Source organism: Arachis ipaensis, chromosome B4 (assembly GCF_059453495.1).
Source record: "Arachis ipaensis isolate K30076 ecotype BB chromosome B4, ASM5945349v1, whole genome shotgun sequence".
In the NCBI taxonomy this organism is placed as follows: domain Eukaryota; kingdom Viridiplantae; phylum Streptophyta; class Magnoliopsida; order Fabales; family Fabaceae; genus Arachis; species Arachis ipaensis.
The window spans coordinates 93075624-93099490 of NC_142439.1; the positions used below are offsets into that span (position 1 = coordinate 93075624).

Below are 23867 nucleotides of genomic sequence, written 5' to 3' on the forward strand. Positions count from 1 at the left end.
AAGTGGTTTTGAATTTTGAAGGTAGGTGGAGTTTATGAGGTAGGTTTATGGGGAAGAGTAGATGGATGTGAGTGATGAAGTGGTGATAGGGAAGAGAGATTGAGGTGATTGGTGAAGGGTTTTGGGGAAGAGTGTTTATGAGATTGTGTGAAAAAGGGGTGAGAAGAAGTAAGTGGAGGTAGGTGGGGATCCTGTAGGGTCCACAGATCCTGAGGTGATCCAGTGGGGTCCACAGATCCTGAGGTGTTCAAGGATTTATAACCTTGTACCCAATTAGGCATGCAAAATGCCCTTGCACACAACTCTGGGCGTTCAGCGCCAGATTGGTGCTTGTTCTGGGCGTTGAATGCCCATTTGTTGCCCATTTCTGGCGTTGAACGCCAGAACCATGCTTGTTCTGGGCGTTCAGCGCCAGCTCTTCTCCAGGGTGCATTTCTGGCGTTCAAACGCCCAGATGCTGCCCATTTCTGGCGTTCAGCGCCAGAACCATGCTTTGTTCTGGCGTTGAACGCCCAAAACATGCTTCTTACTGGCGTTTAAACGCCAGTAAGATCTTCCTCCAGGGTGTGATTTTTCTTCTGCTGTTTTTGATTCTGTTTTCAATTTTTATATTTATTTTGTGACTCCACATGATCATGAACCTAATAAAACATGAAAAATAATGAAAATTAGATAAATAAACATTGGGTTGCCTCCCAACAAGCGCTTCTTTTATGTCAATAGCTTGACAGTGGGCTCTCATGGAGCCTCACAGATGTGCAGAGCTTTGTTGAGACCTCCCAACACCAAACTTAGAGTTTGAATATGAGGGGTTTGACACCAAACTTAGAGTTTGGTTGTGGCCTCCCAACACCAAACTTAGAGTTTGACTGTGGGGGCTTTGTTTGACTCTACTTTGAGAGAAGCTCTTTATGCTTCCTCTCCATGGATGCAGAGAGAAATCCTTGAGTTGTAAACACAAGGTTGTCCTCATTTATTTGAAGGATCAATTCTCCTCTATCCACATCAATCACAGCTCTTGCTGTGGCTAGGAAGGGTCTTCCAATGATGATGAATTCATCCTCATCCTTCCCAGTATCTAGGACTATGAAATCAGTAGGGATGTAAAGGCCTTCAACCTTTACTAACACGTCCTCTACTTGTCCATAAGCCTGTTTTCTTGAATTGTCTACCATCTCTAATGAGATTTTAGTGGCTTGCACCCCAAAGATTCCCAGTTTCTCTATTACAGAGAGGGGCATGAGGTTTATTCCTGAACCAAGGTCACACAGAGCCTTAAAGATCATGGTGCCTATGGTACAAGGTATTAAGAACTTTCCAGGATCCTGTTTCTTCTGAGGCAATCTCAGTTGATCCAGATAACTTAGTTCATTGGTGAACAAGGGAGGTTCATCTTTCCAAGTCTCAATGCCAAATAATTTGGCATTCAGCTTCATGATTGCACCAAGAAACTTGGCAGTTTGCTCTTCAGTAACATCCTCATTCTCTTCAGAAGAGGAATACTCATCAGAGCTCATGAATGGCATAAGGAGGTTTAATGGAATCTCTATGGTCTCTTGATGAGTCTCAGATTCCTTTGGTTCCTCAAAGGGAAGCTCCTTATTGATCACTGGACGTCCCAGGAGGTCTTCCTCCTTGGGATTCACGTCCTCTCCTTCCTTTACAGGTTCGGCCATGGTGATCAATTCAACGGCCTTGCACTCTCCTTTTGGATTTTCTTCTGTATTGCTTGGGAGAGTACTAGGAGGGATTTCAGTGATCCTTTTACTCAGCTGGCCCACTTGTGCTTCCAAATTTCTAATGGAAGACCTTGTTTCATTCATGAAACTTACAGTGGCCTTGGACAGATCAGAGACTAAGTTTGCTAGATTAGAAGTATTTTGTTCAGAGTTCTCTGTCAGTTGCTGAGTGGATGATGGAAAAGGTTTACTATTGTTAAACCTGTATCTTCCACCATTATTAAAGCCTTGTTGAGGCTTTTGTTGATCCTTCCATGAGAAATTTGGATGATTTCTCCATGATGAGTTATAGGTGTTTCCATAAGGTTCACCCATGTAATTTACCTCTGCTATTGCAGGGTTTTCAGGATCATAAGCTTCTTCTTCAGAAGATGCCTTTTGAGTACTATTGGATGCAGCTTGCATTCCGTTCAGACTCTGAGAAATCATATTGACTTGCTGAGTCAATATTTTATTCTGAGCCAATATGGCATTTAGAGTATCAATTTCAAGAACTCCCTTCTTCATAGGCGTCCCATTACTCACAGGATTCCTCTCAGAAGTGTACATGAACTGGTTATTAGCAACCATGTCAATGAGTTCTTGAGCTTCTGCAGGCATTTTCTTTAGGTGAATGGATCCACCTACAGAAGTATCCAATGACATCTTTGATAGCTCAGATAAACCATCATAGAATATATCCAGGATGGTCCATTCTGAAAGCATGTCAGAAGGACACTTTTTGGTCAGCTACTTGTATCTTTCCCAAGCTTCATAGAGGGATTCACCTTCTTTCTGTCTGAAGGTTTGAACATCCACTCTAAGCTTGCTCAGCTTTTGAAGAGGAAAGAACTTGGCTAAGAAATCCGTGACCAGCTTATCCCAAGAGTTCAGGCTATCTCTGGGTTGAGAATCCAACCACACTCTAGCTCTGTCTCTTACAGCAAAAGGGAAAAGCATGAGCCTGTAGACTTCAGGATCTACTCCATTAGTCTTAACAATATCACAGATCTGCAAGAATTCAGTTAAGAACTGAAAAGGATCTTCAGATGGAAGTCCATGAAACTTGCAGTTCTGCTGCATCAGAGAAACTAGCTGAGGTTTCAGCTCAAAATTGTTTGCTCCAATAGCAGGAATGGAGATGCTTCTTCCATGTAAATTGGAATTTGGTGCAGTAAAGTCACCAAGCATTCTCCTTGCATTATTGTTGTTGGGTTCAGCTGCCATCTCCTTTACTTGTTCAAAATTTTCAATAAGGTTGTCTCTGGATTGTTGTAATTTAGCTTCTCTTAGTTTCCTCTTCAGAGTCCTTTCAGGTTCTGGATCAGCTTCAACAAGAATGCCTTTTTCCTTGTTCCTGCTCATAAGAAAGAGAAGAGAACAAGAAAAGAAGAGGAATCCTCTATGTCACAGTAAAGAGGTTCCTTATTATTAGTAGAAGAAGAAAAGGAATAGGGGTGAAGAAGAATGAAGAATCCAAACACAAGGGTAAGGATAAGAGCAGTGATGTGAGATGAAGAGAAGTGTTAGTAGATGAATAAATAATTAGAAGGAGATGAGGGAGAAGGATTTTCGAAAATTATTTTTGAAAAAGGGTTAGTGATTTTTGAAAATAGTTTTTGAAAAAGGTTAGTAATTTTCGAAATTTTAAAATCAAAAGTTAAAATAATTAGTTAATTTAAAAAGAAATTTTGAAAAAGAGGAGAGATCTTTTCGAAAATTAGAGAGAGAGAGAGTTAGTTAAGTGGTTTTGAAAAAGATAAGAAACAAACAAAAATTAGTTAGTTAGTTGAAACAAAATTTTTTAAAAGATAAGAAGTTAGGAAGTTAGAAAATATATTTTAAAATCAAATTTTGAAAAAGATAAGATAAGAAGATATTTTTGAAAAGATATAATTGAAATTAGTTTTGAAAAAGATTTGATTTTAAAAATCACAATTAATGACTTGATTCACAAGAAATCACAAGATATGATTCTAGAACTCAAAGTTTGAATCTTTCTTAACAAGTAAGTAACAAACTTGAAATTTTTGAATCAAAACATTAATTGATGATGTTATTTTCGAAAATTATGATATAAAATTAAGAAAAAGATTTTTTGAAAAATATTTTTATAATTTTCAAAAATAACTAAGAAAAAATGAAAAAGATTTGATTTTTTAAAAAGATTTTGAAAAAGATAAGATTTTCAAATTGAAAATTTGATTTGACTCCTAAAAACAACTAGATTTTTAAAAATTTTTGAAAAAGTCAAATCTAATTTTTGAAATTTTAAGAGAGAAAAAGGGGAAGATATAATTTTTTTTATTTTTGATTTTTAATGATGAGAGATAAAAACATGAAAATGATGCAATGCATGAAAATTTTTGGACCAAAGTATGTGATGAATGCAAAAACACTATGAATGTCAAGATGAACACCAAGAACACTTTGAATGTCAAGATGAACATCAAGAACATTTTTGAAAAATTTTTTTATATGCAAAGAAAACATGCAAGACACCAAACTTAGAAATCTTTCATGTTTAGACTCTATGGATGCAAAAATGCACATGAAAAACAAGAAAAGATGCAAAACAAGAAAACATCAAGATCAAACAAGAAGACTTACCAAGAACAACTTGAAGATCATGAAGAACACTATGAATGCATGAATTTTTCGAAAAATGCAAGATGAACATGCAATTGACACCAAACTTTAAAATCTGACTCAAGACTCAAACAAGAAATACAAAATATTTTTTATTTTTATTTTATTTTATGATTTTTTTGTATCTTTTTCGAAAATTATTTGAAAAAGAAAAAAAAATAAGGATTCCAAAATTTTTAATATGAATTCCAGGAATCTTCAATTCTTAGTCTAAAGCTCCAATCTGAGGGTTAGGCATGGCTTAACAGCCAGCCAAGCTCTAGCATGTAAATTACATCCATTGAGGTGATTAGTTGAAGACCAATCCCAAAGCAGTTTGGGTATGGCTTTACAGCCAGATAGGATTCAACATGTTTCATGAAACACTAGAATTCATTCTTAAAAATTCTGAAGAAAAATATATTTTTGAAAACATTTTTTTTTAAATTTTTTTCGAAAACAAAGGAGAAATTTTTGAAAGAATTTTTGAAAAAATTTTGAAGAAATATTTTTTTTTTCGAATTTTTTTGAAAATAAAACAAAAAGAAAATTACCTAATCTGAGCAATAAGATGAACCGTCAGTTGTCCAAACTCGAACAATCTCCGGCAACGGCGCCAAAAACTTGGTGCACGAAATTGTGATCTCTGGTAATGGCTCCAAAAACTTGGTGCTCTAATCTCAATTCATAATTTGTCACAACTTCGATACAACTAACCAGCAAGTGCATTGGGTCATCCAAGTAATAAACCTTACGTGAGTAAGGGACGATCCCACGGAGATTGTTGGTATGAAGCAAGCTATGGTCACCTTGTAAATCTCAGTCAGGCGGATAATAATTGATTATGGAGTTTTCGAGAATAATACAAATTAAACAGAAAATAGGGATAGAAACACTTATGTAATTCATTGGTGAGAATTTCAGATAAGCGTGTAGAGATGCTTTCGTTCCTCTGAATCTCTGCTTTCCCGCTGTCTTCATCCAATCAATCTTACTCCTTTCCATGGCTGACTTTATGTAAGGGCATCACCGTTGTCAATGGCTACATCCCATCCTCTTGTGAAAATGGTCCAAATGCTCTGTCACAGCACGGCTAATCATCTGAGGTTCTCAATCATGCTGGAATAGGATTCACCCTCCTTTTGCGTCTGTCACTACGCCCAGCACTCGCGGGTTTGAAGCTCATCACAGTCATTCAATCCCTGAATCCTACTCGGAATACCACAGACAAGGTTTAGACTTTCCGGATTCTCATGAATTCCGCCATCAATCTAGCTTACACCACAAAGATTCTGATTAAGAGATCTAAGAGATACTCATTCAATCTAAGGTAGAACGGAAGTGGTTGTCAGGCACGCGTTCATAAGGAATGATGATGATTGTCACGTTCATCACATTCAAGTTGAAGTGCGAATGAATATCTTAGATGCGGAATAAGTTTAATTGAATAGAAAACAGTAGTACTTTGCATTAATCTTTGAGGAACAGCAGAGCTCCACACCTTAATCTATGGAGTGTAGAAACTCTACCGTTAAAAATACATAAGTGAAAGGTCTAGGCATGGCCGAGAGGCCAGCCCCCATGATCTAAGAACCAGGCGTCCAAAGATGTTCAAAGATACAATCCTGGATTCAAAAGATGTCTAATACAATAGTAAAAAGTCCTATTTATACTAAACTAGTTACTAGAGTTTACAGAAGTAAGTAATTGATGCATAAATCCACTTCCGGGGCCCACTTGGTGTGTGCTTGGGCTGAGCTTGAATGTTCCACGTGCAGAGGCTCTTTCTGGAGTTGAACACCAGTTTTTGTGCTAGTTTGGGCGTTGAACTCCACTTTGCAACTTGTTTCTGGCGTTGGACGCCAGAATTGGGCAGAGAACTGGCGTTGAACGCCAGTTTGCGTTGTCTAAACTTGGGCAAAGTATGGACTATTATATATTGCTGGAAATCCCTGGATGTCTACTTTCCAACGCAATTAGAAGCGCGCCATTTTGAGTTCTGTAGCTCTAAAAAATCCATTTTGAGTGCATGGAGGTCAGAATCCAACAGCATCAGCAGTCCTTCTTCAACCTCTGAATCTGATTTTTGCTCAAGTCCTTCAATTTCAGCCAGAAAATACCTGAAATCACAGAAAAACACACAAACTCATAGTAAAGTCCAGAAATGTGAATTTAACATAAAAACTAAAGAAAACATCCCTAAAAGTAACCAGATTCTACTAAAAACATACTAAAAACAATGCCAAAAAGCGTATAAATTATCCGCTCATCAATGCACTTATATGATTGAGGCCTTTGTTTCACTGAGCTTACATACCCATATGGCCTTAACCTTTCATTATCCTTTGCAAACCAATTTGAGCCTATTTTACCCCTTTATTCTTTACTTTAGCTCATCACTAACTCTAAGCGAAAAACAATAATGTCCTTAATTTGAATCCTTGGTTAGCTTAGACTAGTGAGAGTGCTCATAAATTAAGTGTGGGGAAAAGTGGGTTTGGAAATGTTTGGTTTAAGAATTGGGCGTTGTATATCTTTATGAAAATGTGAAAGAAATGTTTAGGACATGTTCATGCATTCATTAATTTAATCATATGCATTGATAAAATTAAAAAAATAAAATAAAATAAAATAAATAAATAAAAAGAAAAGAAAAATCAAGGAGAAAAAGAAAAGAAAAAGAGCAAATAAATAAAAGGGGATAAAATGCCCCAAAGTAAATGTTGGAAGCAATGCATATGTACTGTACTCGAAATTAGGATGCATGAATATGTGGAAAACATGGTTAATGGATAGTTAGGCTTTATATTATGATTACATGGATTGTCTAAAGTTAGGTGAAAAGTTTAAGTTAATTAAGGATTCAGATTTTAGTCCACTTGGCCAAATACAATCCTACCTTGACCCTAACCCCATTACAACACTTAAAAGACCTCTTGATATGTGTATTTGTGCATTAAACTCTTGTTGATTGGTAGAAGAAAAGCAAGTCTTAGAAAGCAAGGTTAGTAGAGAATTGAGAGAATTGAACTTTAAACACTTGAGTGATTAGAGTGTATACACTTCCAGTGAGGGTTCGATGCCCGATTCTTTGTTCCTGGTTTTCATGAGCTATTTTATTTTGCAAGTCTATTTGTACTTCATTTTTATAATTTGAATTAGTGAAATCCAGTTCATATTTGTTCTTGAAAGATTTATTTACTTTTAACCAAGTAGGTAAAAATATTTTGCATTTAGTTGCATTCATATAGATAGGTTGCATTTCATAAGTTTTACCATTCATCTTCACTCCTTTATAGCTTCTCTTGAGCTTAGCATGAGGACATGCTAATGTTTAAGTGTGGGGAGGTTGATAAACCCCTATTTTATGGTTTATCTTGTACTCAATTGATTGGTTTTTATCAAGTCTTTGCACACTTATTCATACAAAATGCATGGTTTTACAATTTTCTTCCTAATTTTGTGCTATGATTGAAAACATGCTTCTTTGGCCTTAATTTTGCTATGTTTAATCCTCTCTTATTACCATTCGATGCCGTGATATGTGTGTTAAGAGTTTTCAGAGATTACAGGGCAGGAATGGCCTAGAGGATGGAAAGGAAGCATGCAAAAGTTGAAGGAATACAAGAAACTGAAGGAACTGTTAAAGCTGTCCAGCCTGACCTCCTGGTACTAAAATGACCATAACTTGAGCTACAGAAGTCCAAATGATGCGGTTCCAATTGCGTTGAAAAGCTAACATCCGGGACTTCATAACGATATATAATTTGCCATAGCTGCCATGAAGCCAGGCAACACGTACGCGTGGATCACGCGGACTTGTGACCTGGCAAAAACACAATCCACGCTAACGCGTGGACGACGCTTCCGCGTGAGTTTGCAGCGACCTGTACATACCAGAAATCACTGGGGGTGATTTCTGGGCTGTTTTTGACCCAGTTTTCAGCCCAGAAAATATAGATTAGAGGCTATAAAGTGGGGAAATCAATCCATTCATGGGGATAACAGACACAACAGAGACAACATTCATATTCATAATTTTAGTTTTAGATGTAGTTTTTAGAGAGAGAGGCTCTCTCCTCTCTCTTAGGATTTAGGATTAGGATTAGGATTTAGGATTTCTATTATGATTAGGCTACTTCTCTTCATTCCAGGTTCAATGTTCCTTTAATTTATTTTCTACTTTTATTTATTCTATTACTTTAATTGTTATTTATCTTTTCAATTTGGCTTATGAACTTCATGTTAAAGTTGATTTCTTTATTTAATATAATTTGAGGTATTTTAGATTTAAGATTTCTTTCTTTTATTTATGTTACTGCTACTTCCAATCTGAAGGCATTTTTATTCGAGTAGATTTTCTCCCTTTTGGCTCTGGTTGAGTAATTGGTGACACTTGAGTTATCAAACTCAGCAGTTGATTGAAAATTGGAAATTGCTTATTGATTTGGATCCCTCTAAAGCTAGTATTTCCATAGGAGTTGACTAGGACTTGAGGAATCAAGTTAATTGGTCCACTTGACTTTCCTTTATTTAGTAAGGGTTAACTAAGTGGGAGCAATAAACAATTCTCATCACACCTGATAAGGATAACTTGGATGGGATTTTCAATTCTCATACCTTGCCAAGAGTTTTTCTAATTATTAATTTATTTTTCTTGTCATTTAAATTACTTGTTCCTTGTTTTAAAAATCCCAAAACAAATTATACTTTTTCCATAACCAATAATAAATCATACTTCCTTGCAATTCCTTGAGAAGACGACCCTAGGTTTCAATACTTCGGTTATAAATTTTATTGGATTTTGTTACTTGTGACAACCAAAAATTTTGTACGAAAGGATTCTCTATTGGTTTAGAAACTATACCTACAACATGATAATTCTTATAAAATTCTTTATCGGTAGAGAATCCAGAACGTCAGGTAATCACTCTACTCTTCTCCAGTCATGCTTTCTAAACCTTGTTCTTCACCTAACCAATGAACAAGTATTTAATGTACCAATGCAAAGATCATGAGGTCTCTTCAAGGTTGTAATGGGGCCAAAGTAAGGGTGAGTGTATATATATATGGCTAAGTGAGCTATAAATTGAATCCTTGATTAACCTAAGCTCTTACCTATACATACACTATATACTTTTAAATTCATGCCTAGCTACCCAAAATTCTCACTTTTGCATTACAAACTCATGCATCAACTTTTCTTTTAATTTGTATTACATATGCATTGATCTTTTCATTAACTTAACATTGCATTAGGGTAATTTTGTTCCCTTATTTATTTACTTATTTATTAAATATTTTTTTTTGGATTTTTTTAATAGAGAAATAAACATAACTTATCAATGCACATGGATTTTTAATTTTTCTGGTCTTACATGAGTAGGTACCCAAATTCCCAATATTTTATCAATTGTAAAAACATAACATGTTTCCTTATTAACCCACGTTTCCATAGTTTTCCCACACTTAATTGACATACAATCTCTATTTTAAGCTAACCAAAGATTCAATTTGGGGTTTTTAATTTGTTTTTCCGCTTAAGGCTAGTGATGTGGTAAAATATAGAACAAATGGGATAGAAAGGCTCAAAGTGACTAACAAGGGTGACATAAAAGGGTAGGCTATTTGGGATAAGTGAGTTGATAATCAAATAATGGCCTCATTCATATGCATGCATATAACACATTAAATATTGGACATATAGGATGGAACAAAATCTAGATTGCAATTATAGAGAATAAAATACACAAGAATAAAATATTATGGTTAAATAATGTAACCATGTAATTAAGCTCAAGTCTCACAAGTTGTGTGTTCTAGCTTTAAACTATGTTCCAATTTACAGTCTTCAAACAAGTTTTTTAACTCAAAAGTTTTGATTTAAATTAGTGAAATTTTCAAAATAGAGTCTTGAAAAGAAACATAATATTTTTCAACCAAATAGAACATGCATGCAAATACCTATTATTATGCAATCTATCCTATCCTAACAAAAGAAAAATAACTAATTTATTGGTGTTAAGAAAGAGAAATTACCTCTGGAAGTCAGGTACTGACCGACCTCCCCACACTTAAAGCTTGACACCATCTTCGGTGCCATCAGTCAGGAACAATGAGGGGCTGGTAGCAGCGTCTCCACAATCGGGACCGTCATGGCTCCCTATGCTGGTAAATGAGGTGGAGTCTGGGGTGTCTGGGTCTTCTTCAGGTGGGTGTTTACCAACAAGCAGCTCCTTGAGGTATGTAAATCGGCGCTTGTTACGGTGCTCTCTTCGCTTTCCTTGCCGGTCAAGCCGGTCCAACCTCTCAAGTATCTAATGGAGCAGTTGGTTTGATGAAGGTTTTTGTGATATGGAAGGAGAAGGGATATCTTTCGCCGGTTCTGTGGTCTGGTTGATAGTTGCTGCTGGAGGTCTAATGTACTTCCCGTTGGGGACGTACTGATCATCTTGTGGAATTATGGCCTTGGTGTCCCTAGCTCTGTAGGAGACTTCGGCTATTGAGACTAGATCTGAAACCAAGGCGGAAAAAGGTAGGTTGCCCGCAAATTGTATGTGTCCCATAGCATTCCGGATGTGTCTTGGTAAGTTGAGAGGCTGGTCTGTAAGGATACACCAGAGTAGAACAGCCATATCTACAGTGAGGGAGGACTCGTGAGTGCTCGGAAAAATGTAATGGGACATAATCTGTGCCCATACTCGAGCCTCCAAGGTGAGTGCTGAAGCCAATATGCCCTTAGGTCGGGATCGATGGTATCCATAGATCCATCTGCTACCAGGTTGTGCTATAACTCTGAGAATGGCATCCTAGTCAAATTGGTATGTCTGGCGCTTGAAAGAGGCTTTTTGGTATGCGTCCAATCCTTCTAGAGCAAGCAAAAGATCTAAAGTTTGCTGAATGGACTCTTCAGTTATGGGACTTGCTTCTGATGGACATAGACAGACTGCAGTGTTGGCATGTGAAAATTGGAGTAGAATTCGACTACCCATGAAAGATTGACCTGTCGTGGCTGTCTCCGTAAGAATTTCCATTGTCTTCGTTCAATTCGGGGCTCAACAAAATCAACAATGTGGTTTGGGAGGATGAGTAGGTACTCATTGTTATAGTTCTTCTCAGCTAGGATAGGAAACATCTGCTCACAGTAGCAGTTAGTGAACCGCGCAGTGTCCTTTGCTGGAAAGCCTTTCTCTTTTTCATCGACCTTGATGATCCTCTTGACTCTCTTTGTTGAGGGCTTTACTGCTGTTGAAGATGGTTCCGCAGCTAGTGCTCTTTTTGTTCCTTTCCTTGCCGGTGGTTTGGGAGTAGCTTTCTCTTTACCCTTCTTGGTGGCCATCCTGAAAAGGGAAAAGGAAAGTAACTTTTAAAGCTAAGGATTAGAGCAAGGAAGAGGATGGTACAAGTGATAATCAATGCACGGTAAAGAAGGATGTCGTTAACACATGGTCGCGACTACATGTGATAAGTTCATCAATGGAAATATAGCAAGTGCATGTTATGGCAAGTAAATGCAAGATGTTTATTGGCATGCTGGCAAAGGCATGAGTAGCATAGATCAAGCATTAATTGCCTAATTTGATTATCAAGTGTTTCAAACTAACTATCTATTTGTATTGACAATTATATTCAATCATTAATATATAAAAAGGGGTTTTGTGAAAAACAGGCATTTGAGTAGAAGAATAGAATATTTAAATATGCACAATGCCATATGGGCTTTTTCACAAACATTTAGCATGCATGGTAAATATGTTATTGAAAGTATTGAATTTGAACATGCAAGCAACCCAAAGATAATTAATAATTGTCAAACAACTCCTTAATAATCCACAAGCAAAATATAGAATAAAACAATCACCCAATTAAATTTTTAACACCAATTAAAATAATGTAAAATGAAAAAGAAAGAAAAAGGAAACATAGATAATGACAGTAAAAAGAAAAAGAAGAAGAAAACATAAATAAAAATAATAATGAAAAGGTAAAAAGAGAAAGAAGAAAAGAAAAGAACCTTGATGATGATGATAAAGAAGGAGGGAGAAGGTAAAAAGTAAGAAGGAATAAAGAAGAAAGAAGGAAGAAGAAAGAAATAAGAAGGGAGAAGGAAAAATTAGGATTGGGGAAGAAAAGATAAGAATTGTAGCGCAGGTATAGTTAAACTGTGCGTCGCATGCGACGCGTGTGCGTAGAACACGCATTCTCATGGTTTGCGATATTTTCAAGTGATGCGTACGCATGGGTGACGCGTACGCGTGACCTGAATTGTGCTATTCATGTGAGAGCAGCCTCGCGCACGCACAACTCTCTGTTTCATATGCACATTGCCAAAATTCAGGGTGACGCGTGTGTGTGAGGGACGCGCACGCGTGAATGGCCTCATTTAGAAAAATGATGCGGACGCGTGGGAGACGCGTACGCGTGATAGGGCTTGTGCTTGTAGCACAGTTCCAGCCCCACTCCATCATAACTCTCTGCCATACACCTCTTTACGTCGATTTTGCAGGGTCACGCTTGCGCGTGGGTGACGCGCACGCGTGGATGGCTGATTTCGCAAGCGACGCGAATGCGTCAGGGACGCGTTTGCGTGGGCATATTTGTGCCTAAGGCACACCTCCAGCCATGCTCCCGTGTGACTCTCTGCTTCTTTTCTTCTTGTTTCGAATACACATATGACGCGGATGCGTTAGCAACGCTCGCGCGTCGTGTGTTTTTTTTTTTTTTTTTTTATGCAGAATGTAAATGCAAATGCAGACTAAATGCAGATATTATGAGAAGAGTCACTAAAAAAATAAAGTAGAATAAAATTAAACAAAACTAAGACATGAACGAAACGATCATACCATGGTGGGTTGTCTCCCACCTAGCACTTTGCTTTTACGTCCTTAAGTTGGACGGTCTTTAGGCTCATTCTTCTGTTGGTGGATCTTCCAAGAGGAAGACCTCTAACGCTTTGTGTTCCTTCATCTTCTCACCATGATAAAGCTTTAGGCGATGTCCATTGACCTTAATGAATTTGGAGCTAGAAGGATGACGCAGGTGAGAAACTCCGTATGGCTCTGCCTTTTCTACTATCTAGGGGCCTTCCTATCTGGATCTCAGTTTGCCTGGCATAAGCCTCAGTCTGGATTTGTAAAGAAGAACTAACTCTCCTGGTCTGAACTCTTTCCTTTTTATGTGCTTGTCATGGATAGCCTTCATGTTCTCTTTGTATCTCCTGGAGTTGTCATATGCTTTTAGGAGAAGGTTCTCTAATTCTGCTAGTTGCAGCTTCCTTTCGACACTAGCTTCCTCAAAATTCATGTTGGACTCCCTCACAGCCCATAAAGCCTTGTGTTCCACCTCTACTGGAAGGTGGCAAGCCTTTCCGTACACTAAGTGGAAGGGGCTCATCCCAATGGGTGTCTTATATGCTGTTCGATATGCCCAGAGCGTATCTTGTAGCCTGGCACTCTAGTCCTTCCTATGAGGCTTTACTATCTTCTCCATAATATGCTTTATTTCTCTATTAGAAACTTCTGCTTGCCCATTGATCTGGGGATGATAAGATGTTGCTACTTTGTGAACTATTCCATGCTTCTTCAGTAATCCTGTTAGTCTCCTGTTACAAAAGTGAGTGCCTTGATCACTCACGATTGCTCATGGTGATCCAAAGTGACATATAATATGCTTTCTAATAAAGGTAACAACAGTGTTAGCATCATCAGTATGAGTAGGAATTGCTTCCACTCATTTAGAGATATAATCTACAGCTAACAGTATATAAAGGTAACCACTAGAGTTTGGAAATGGACCCATGAAGTCAATACCCCGAACATAAAAAATTTCACAGAAAAGCCTCTTGGATATATTACCAAACCTTTGGCATGGGGAACAAGATTTACAAAAACCAGTAGCGTCTTTAAAAAGAGTAGGCCACCAGAACCCACAGTCTAGGATTTTTCTAGCTCTTCTTTGAGGGCCAAAATGTCTTCCACTCTCAGAAGAGTGGCAGGCCTCTAAAATAGATTGGAATTCTAATTGAGGCACACACCTCCTAATTACCTGGTCAGCACCACACCTCCATAAGTATGGGTAATCCCATATATAATATTTAGACTCACTTTTCAGCTTGTCCCTTTGATGCTTAGTAAGATTGGAAGGGAAAGTCTGGCTAACTAGATAATTAGCTACAGGTGCATATCAAGGAACTACTTCAGATACTGCATGCAAGCTATCAAATGGGAAAGTATCATTGATAGGAGTGGAGTCATCCTTAATGTGCTCAAGGCGACTCAAGTGGCCTGCCACTAAATTGAATTTAGTAAATTCTGGTTACCGCTCCTATCCTTAATTTCTAAATCAAATTCTTGCAGCAACAGTATCCAACGTATCAGCCTTGGTTTGGACTCTTTTTTAGCTAATAAATATTTTAGAGCTGCATGGTCTGAGTACACTACTACCTTAGTACCAAGTAAATAGGCTCGTAATTTATCCAGAGCAAAAACAATAGCAAGAAGCTCTTTTTCAGTAGTAGTGTAATTAGACTGAGCAGCGTCTAAGGTCTTGGACGCATAGACAATTACGAAAGGATCCTTACCTTCACGCTGAGCTAGCGCCGCTCCCACTGCATGGTTGGAGGCATCACACATAATCTCAAATGGCTGGCTCCAGTCTGGTCTTCTCATAATTGGAGCTTGAGTCAGGGCGATCTTTAGCTTATCAAATGCGTGCATGCAATCCTCACTGAACTTGAACTCAACATCTTTCTGCAGCAGTCTGGATAAAGGCAATGCTACCTTACTAAAGTCCTTAATGAATCTCCTGTAGAAACCTGAATGGCTAAGGAACGAACGGACTTCCCTCACAGAGGAGGGGTAAGGTAAACTAGAAATGACATCTACCTTTGTTGGATCTACAGAAATACCAGTATTAGAGACAACATGTCCTAGAATAATTCCTTGTTTTACCATAAAGTGACATTTTTCAAAATTCAATACAAGGTTTGAACTAACACACCTGTCTAATACTCTAGCTAAACTATCCAAGCAAAGGTTAAAGGAATCACCATATACGCTGAAATCATCCATAAAAACTTCCATACAGTTCTTAATAAGATCTGAAAAGATACTCATCATGCATCTTTAGAAAGTAGCCGGTACATTACATAAGCCAAAAGGCATCCTCTTATATGCATACGTTCCAAAGGGACATGTAAAATTTGTTTTTTCCTGATCTTCAGGAGCTATATGAATTTGAAAATAGCCTGTATAACCATCTAAAAAGTAGTAATGGGATTTACCTGACAGGCGATCAAGCATCTGATCAATAAATGGTAAGAGGTAGTGATCCTTGCGAGTAGCTTGGTTGAGACGACTATAGCCAATGCAAACTCTCCAAGAATTCTGCACTCTAGTTGTCAGGAGTTCTCCATGCTCATTCTTTACTGTTGTGACTCCAGACTTCTTGGGCACCCCTTGTACTGGACTGACCCATTCACTATCTGAGATGGGGTAGATGATATCTGCTTCAAGTAGCCTGGTTACTTCTTTCTTGACAACTTCTAAGATGGTGGGATTCAATCTTATTTGGGGTCGACGGACAGGCTTTGATCCTTCTTCTAAGAATATCCTGTACTCACAAACTTGAGGGCTGATGCCTACTATATCCGCCAAGCTCCACCTAGTTGCTCTCTTGTGTTTTCTCAGCACACTAAGCAGTTGTTCTTCCTGTTGGAAAGTGAGTTCCCTTGCAATGATAACTGGAAACTTCTGATTATCCTCAAGGTAAGCATACTTGAGGTGGGAAGGAAGTGGCTTTAATTCTAATTTCTACTCATGGCTAGGTTCTGGATTATCTGGAACTAGTGATAATGGCAAATTGTCCTCATTGTGTTCAGAGGGTGTCCCCACACTTGAACCTTGTTCCATGTGCTTCTCTTCTACTTCTTCTTAGTGAACTTCAGCTACAGTTTCATCAATGATGTCTCACTGAAAGATAGAATGATCTTCTGGAGGGTGCTTCATAGCTTCATTTAAACTGAAACTCACTGCTCTGCCATCTATCTCAAAGGAGTAAGTTCCTGAAAATGCATCCAGCTTGAACTTTGAAGTCTTCAGGAATGGTCTTCCAAGCAGGATTGATGATGGTCTTCCTGAGTCATTAGGGGGCATTTCTAGGATATAGAAGTCAATGGGAAATGTGAGCCCCTTAATGCTCACTAATACATCTTCAGCAATTCCAACTACTGTAATAATGCCTTTATCGGCTAACACAAAACGAGCTACCGACCTTTTTAAGGGAGGGAGCCTCAAAGCATCATATATAGACAATGGCATTATACTAACACATGCTCCTAAATCACACATGCAGTCAGAAAATATTTTACCTCCAATGGTATAGTTAACCATGCATGGACCTGGATCACTACATTTTTCAGGTATACCTCCCATTAAAGCAGATATAGAACTTCCTAAAGGAATAGTTTCTCATTCATTAATTCTGTCTTTATGTATGCATAAATCTTTTAGAAACTTTGCATATTTAGGTACCTACTGAATAACATCAAAAAGGGGAACAGTTACCTCAACCTTTTTAAAAATTTCCACCATTTTGGGATCAAGTTTCATCTGCTTCTTGGACTTTCGTGCAAGGTGTAGAAATGGGATAGGAATGGCGCCACTTGCAGCTTCTGTCTCCTTTGGCCCTCCATTCTCTTGCTGAGCTACTTCTTCTTCATCCTTGTTTTGTAATTCCTCTTCCTCTTCAGCATCTTCCACTTCAACTAAGTCTTCATCTTGGGTGTGTTCTTGTGGGCTTGGCTCCTCCTGATTCCTCTCTTGTAGTGTGATTCCGGAGCTCAAAGTGATGGCATTGATTCCACCTTTGGGATTAGGTAAGGGTTGAGAAGGAATTTCATTGGAGCTTGAAGGCTGGTTGGTGGAAGTAGGTAAAGAATCTATCCAGAAGACGAGAGCTTGTAAAGTGGCATTCAGACCGTTTATAGTAGAATTTAGTGTAGTCTGCATGTCTTGTTGTCCTTGTGCAAGAGAACGAAGCATCTCGTCATTTGATGAGGAAGAAGGATAAGTGATCTGATGGGCCTGTTGTTGATTGTGCTGGGGTCCATGGGATTGCCTAAGGCGGGGTGCTCTGTAAGGTTGGTTCTGATTCTGCTATCTATTGTTGTTATTTCACCTCTGATTTCCATTGTTGTCTCTGCCTCCTCTATTGTAGTTTTCCCTCCAGCCATGGTTGGAATTATCTCTCCAACCCTAGTTGGAGTTGTCATGCCATCCTTGGTTATAGTTTCCACCTTGGTCGTAGTTGCCGCCTTGTTGATTGTATTCTTGATTCGGACGGTCATAGAAGTTATGAGTAGCTGCCACAGTGTTGTCTTCTTGTTGGAGCTGCGGACACTCATCAGTATAATGACTATAATCAGCACATATTCCGCATACTCTTTGGGGAACTAACTGTTGGCTTTGTTGTGGTGGGGGAGGCTGTTGTTGTTATTGATTTAACTGCATCTGCTTTAGTAGGTTAGTCATTTCACATATACTCTGTGTAAGGGTAGTAGTCTCACTGCTAGAAGAAACCTCTGCAATAGCCTTTGAGTGGTTGTTCCTGTGCCTGTGATTCCTAGTGGACTGAGCTAAGTCACTGATCAGTTGCCATGCTTCATCTGCGGTCTTGTACTTTTTCAGAGAACCATTACTAGCACCATCCAGTGTAGTTTTATCCCAAGGCTTCATGCCTTGAGTGAAGTAGCTGATCAACACCAGCCGGTCAATCATGTGATGGGGGCACGCATCCAGAAGGTTCTTAAAGCGCTCCTAGTACTCATAGAGAGTTTCTGATTCTCTTTGAACAATGCAGGAGATCTCTTTTCTCAGTCTATCTGTAACTTCAGTTGGAAAGTATTTTTCCAGGAATTCTCTCCTGAGTGTATCCCAATTGGTATCAGTTGCTTCAGATTGGGAGTAGTACCACTCCCTCGCCTTTCCCTCAAGAGAAAATGGGAAGGCGATTAAAAAAATAGAAGTTTCATTTGCACCATGACGCCTAACAGTAGAACAGGCTGTCTGAAAATCTCTAAGGTGCTTGATGGGCTCCTGAGCAGGTAAGCCATGAAACTTAGGCATTAAGTTGATTAGTGCAGTCTTCAGCTCAAAATCTGTAGCCAGAGTTGGATGATGCACTTGACATGGCTGCAGTGTAAAATCTGGAGCTCCAGCTTCCTGGAGAGTTATCCTCCTAGGTGCTGCCATTCTATCTGCACGTGAATCAACTGAATCAGTAGTAAAAGAGCTTATTTCCTCCTCAGATGGCGGTTCAGATTCGCCCTCAGATGAGACTGGTGAATCGATAACAATCATTTCACCACCCTCAGAGGCTAACCAACGCCGAGCTCGCCTAATATGTGAAAGAGTTCTTTCAATTTCAGGATCAAATGTGGCTAAGCTCAGATCAGGCAGTGAACGCGTCATTCAATGAAAGAAAATACAGCTCATGGTAATAAAATAAAATAAAATACACAAATAAAATAAAAATATGTAACTAATTAATAATTCAGCACACAATTGCAACTCCCCAGCAACGGCGCCAAAAATTGATGTGTGGCAGAAGTTAGACCAATTAAGAGATTATAATATAAGAACAGCATTGCAAGTATAGCCCTTAACCAGCAAAAATCCGCCTCATCAATTTAGAAAAGTTGTCACAAAAATTTAGAATAAAAATACTGGGAGTATGAGTCACAGGTCGTCTCCCAACGAGTTGCTAGAAGGGGTGTTAAGTTATTAATCAGGAGTTTTCCAAGAATTTTGAGAGTTGAATGACAGAAAATAAATAATTGTAATTTAAAAGAGAAATATATATATATTCTAATTAAAAAGACCTTGACTGGGGGAATGATTAATTGGAAGTTCTATCCTTGTTGGAATTTTCTCGAGTGTAGTATAAAGAGGTTGTTATTTTCACTTAGCTAACCCTTACTAAATAAAGGAAAGTCAAGTGATTGAGCTAACTCTTATTCGTAAATCCTAGTCCTCTCCCTTGGGAAGGTCTAGCGTTAGTAAATACAGAATTAGCCAACAACTTCCAATTTAACTAATCACTTGAGCATTCCAACTCAAGTGCCTCCTCTTAATCAACCTCCATGTCAAGTTGGGAATCTACTCCATTGACATGAAAATTACTTGCATAGAATTAAAAAGGGAATAAAAGAAAAACATGATAGACAATAATGCAATTTAATTAAAAATAAAAGTAATCCTTTTCATTAACAATCCATGAAAATAATCCAATTGTAACTCTAAACAAGAATTAAGAATATGGAATAAATAAAAGAGTAAGGAAACAAACTAAAAAAGTATCTTCAATGGAGGTGATGACTTTTCAATATCCAAAAGCAAAAGCATAAAACTAATAAACTATGAATGTAAAGAAAAACCTAGAGGAAGAGTGATTTCTCTCTAGATTCAGATCTAAAAACCTAAAACTATGCTAATGAGAATTGTGTTGAGTCTCTGCATGTTCCCTGGCTCTATTCTGTATTTCTGTGCCGGAAACTAGGTCAAAACTCGGCCTGAAATTGCCCCCAGCATTTTCTATTATTTCTGCAGATCACGTATGTCACGCGTACGCGTCAGTCACGCGTGCGAGTTGCTGGTTGTTTTGGCGTGTCACGCGTACTCGTCAGTCACGCGCACGGATCCTTGTGCAGACTCCAATCCACGCGTACAAGTCAGGCATGCGCACGCATCGTTGCAAATTTCTCCATATCGCGCGCTCGCGTGAGCCATGCGTGCGCGTCGATGCTCACTAGTTATCTCCTTGGTTTCTTGTGTTCCTTCCATTTTTGCCAGCTTCCTCTCCATTCTCTAAGCCATTCCTGCCCTATAAAGCCTGAAACACTTAACACACGGATCATGGCATCGAATGGTATAAAAGAGAATTAAAATATACTAATTAAAGATCTCCAGGAAGCAAGTTTTTAACCATAGAATAACACTAGGAAGGAATTGTAAAATCATGCAAATCATTTGAATAAGTGGGTAGAAGCTTGATAAAACAATTCAATTAAACACAAGATAAACCATAAAATAGTGGTTTATCAAGCACTCCCCATGTAATTGACCTGTTCAGAAGAAAATTGAGCATAATCATAATTTTTATTTTGCATAAAATTACCTGTCATGTCATAAGCGGCTTCTTGGGGTGCATTTTGAGTGTTGATCGCTGAAACTTGCATTCCACTCAACTGTTGAGTAAGTAGATTTATTTGATGAGACATAAGCTTGTTCTGAGCAAGAAGAGCATTAACAGCTTCCGCTTCCAACACGCCTCTCTTCTGAGAGGTCTCAGAGTGCAAAGGATTCCTATTGGAGGAATATAAGTATTGGTTGTTAGCAACCAACTCAATAAGCTCAATAGTCTCCTCTAGTGTCTTCTTCATGTGCAAAGAACCACCTGCAGAATTATCCAAGTGCATCTTGGACATTTCATATAAGCCCTCATAAAAGATATCCAGCTGAGTCCATCTAGAGAACATGTCTGGAGGGCATTGCCTTGTCAGTAGCTTGAATCTCTCCCAAGCTTCATAAAGGGTCTCACCTTCTTTCTGTCTGAAAGTCTGAACCTCCACCGTTAGCTTAATAAGCTTTTGAGGTGGAAAAAATTTTGTCAGAAATCCAGTGACAACCTTGTCCCAAGTATCCAGACTCTCCTTGGGTTGAGAATCTAACCACAATTTTGCTCAATCCCTCACAGCAAATGGGAAGAGCATGATTTTGTACACCTCAAGATTCACTCCATTGGTCTTCACAGTATCACAAATCTGCAGAAAATCAAAAATAAATTGATTCGGGTCTTCTTGAGGAAGTCCATGATACTGGCAATTTTGTTGCACAAGAGTGACAAGCTGAGGCTTCAGTTCAAAATTGTTTGCAGCTATGGGAGGTACCACAATGCTTTTTCCATAAAGATCTGGATTAGGAGCAGTGTAAGAGGCAAGCACTCTTCTAGGTTCCTCATTCCCAATCAGATTTGCCATATTGGCATTAGCAGCATGATTATTATGATCCATGTTGGACTCTACAGCATTGTAAAGTCTTGCTTGTTGTAAACGCCACCTAAAAGTTCTTTCAGGTTCAGGATCAAAGTCTAACAGAGGTTCCTTGTCCCTGTTCCTGCTCATAAACAGACAGAAGACAAGAAAAGATGGGATTCTCTACGTCAGAGTGCAGAGAATTCCCAGTGAGGTAACCTGTGTAAAATAATAAAATAAAATATTAAATAAAATTTGAAAATTACTAGTAAATTTAGGACAAAATTTTCAAAATTATGGAGCTAAATAAAGAAGAAAAATTAAAATAAAAATAACTAGGGCTCACCAAACTTCATTTCAGAAATTAAAAAAAAAATACTGCAATATTCAAAAATTAGGGACAAATATAATTAAAACTAAAGCAGAGGCGCCTATAAAAAATAAAATATTAAAAGAGGAATAAATAATAGGAAAAAGACGAAAGTCTTTTATATATATATTAAAACTAAACAATAAAAGAAAAGAAAAAGAAAGAAACAGGGAGGGGGGAAAGCTAACAAAAAAAGGAGAAAAATTAAAATAAAAAAAATGGAAAATAAAAATTAATAATGCTAAAAGAAACTAATTAAAAGAAAAATTTTCTAATCTAAGCAATCAAACAACGAATAGTTGTCAATCACATCAATCTCCGGCAATGGTGCCAAAAACATGGTGTGGAATTTAAAATCCACGAACTAACAGGTAAGTACACCGGGTCGTACCAAGTACTACCTCAGGTGAGTGAGGATCGATCCCACGAAGATTGATGGATCAAGTAACAATGGTTGAGTGATTGGCTTAGTCAGACAAATAGAAAAGAGTGTTTTGGTATTCAAAAGCATTAAACAGTAATTCAGAAATTAAAACAGCAAGCAGTAAATTGATGAGAATAATATATGGAGAAACAGTTAAGGCTTCAAAGATATCTATTTTTCGGATTGACTTTTCTTACTAACTATTTTAATCATGCAAGATTCAATTCATGGCAAACTATATATGACTAAGCACTAATTCCTTAGACCTTCTTAGTCTACTCTAACTTTCATCAACCGCTAATTCCTTGGTCACTTAATTCCAATTAGAGGACGAAGTTCAATTCTAGTTTATGTGCCACAGAAACTCTAATTACCCAAATATAAGAGGATTATATGTCAAGTATCCCGTTAAGTCCAGATAATTAGAAATTTAGGGGAATATGTTTTCAAGCTGTTGTTCAAGTAAAGAGCTTTTCCAAGTTATACAAGAACTCAATTAGAAAGAGGGTCATACTTTAATTCCACCCAAATTCATAAGATAAAGAACGAAAATAATTCTTGAATTATAAATTAGTACATGTATTAAAATAGAAAAATAATAGTATCAATCCATACAATAGACAGAGCTCCTAACCTTAACAGTGGAGGTTTAGTTGCTTATGGTTCAAAGAGAAAACTAGGATTTGTAAAACTGTAAATTACGGAATGAGGTAGAAGAGAAGAGAAGAGCCTGAAGGGCTGATTCTTTTCCCTTTTATATCTAATTCTAATTAATGTAAAATATATTTTCTAAAACTAAAATAATATCTTTTCCTATTTTAAAATAAAATACAAATTTAATCAAAATTACTTAATCATTTGTGCAAGCTCTTGGGCGTATATGGGGACCACTTGAGATGTTGACGTCCACGCTAAACTTGGCTTTTCCCAAGTTCAGCGTGGAGAAGGCAGTGTGGTTTTATGCCCGTCCCTTTGAGTCCATGCTGAACTTGGATTTTCCCAAGTTCAGCGTGGGATGTGGCGTGTGCTTCCTTGGGAGTTTTCAAGTCCACACTGAACTTGGCAGGGGCCAAGTTCAACGTGGAGTGGGCAGAGTTTGTTGGAGAAGAAGTGTATACTCTTATATATCGTTGGAAAGTCCTGGAAGTTAGATTTCCAATGTCGCTGGAAACACACTAATTGGACCTCTGTAGCTCAAGTTATTCCTGTTTAAGTGCAAGGAGGTCGGGGTTAACATCATCATTCACTTTCTTCCCTTTCTGCTACAAAATCCCATCAAATCCATCCAAATGCTACCTAAAATAAATAGAATTGTACACAACTCAAAGTAGCATCCACAGTGGCTAAAAGGTATTTAAATTTTGATTAAACTCAACAATTTGAATGCAAATTCACTAGGAAAAGATAGACAAGATGCTCACGCATCAATCATCCACGTGTACGCGTTGCCACAATTTTCGCAATTTCCAAGAAGCATTCTGTATCAACTAGCGTTGGAGGTAACATTGGCTTGCCAACGCTCCCTCCAACGTTGGCACCAGAAATATGCAAAGCTTTTGCTCTACCTCTCCTTTCAACGTTTGAGGTTGGACCACCAACGTTGCTTCTCCTCCTTCTTTCCATGGCGATTCTTCAACTTCCTTCCATGCCTTTCTTCACCTATCATCAAGCAATACATGCATCACAGCCTTGGTAAAT

The 23867-nt window shown here is 38.0% G+C and overlaps 1 non-coding gene and 1 pseudogene across 1 annotated transcript; both read left to right on the top strand.

Moving 5' to 3' along the window:
- Nucleotides 1-2438: 2438 nt before the first annotated feature.
- Nucleotides 2439-2546, top strand: LOC148568387 (small nucleolar RNA R71). Its single transcript, XR_015882231.1, has one exon. It is a non-coding gene; the product is annotated as a small nucleolar RNA R71 (small nucleolar RNA).
- Nucleotides 2547-20875: 18329 nt separating this feature from the next.
- Nucleotides 20876-20977, top strand: LOC148568388 (small nucleolar RNA R71; annotated as a pseudogene).
- The last annotated feature ends 2890 nt before the right edge of the window (nt 20978-23867 follow it).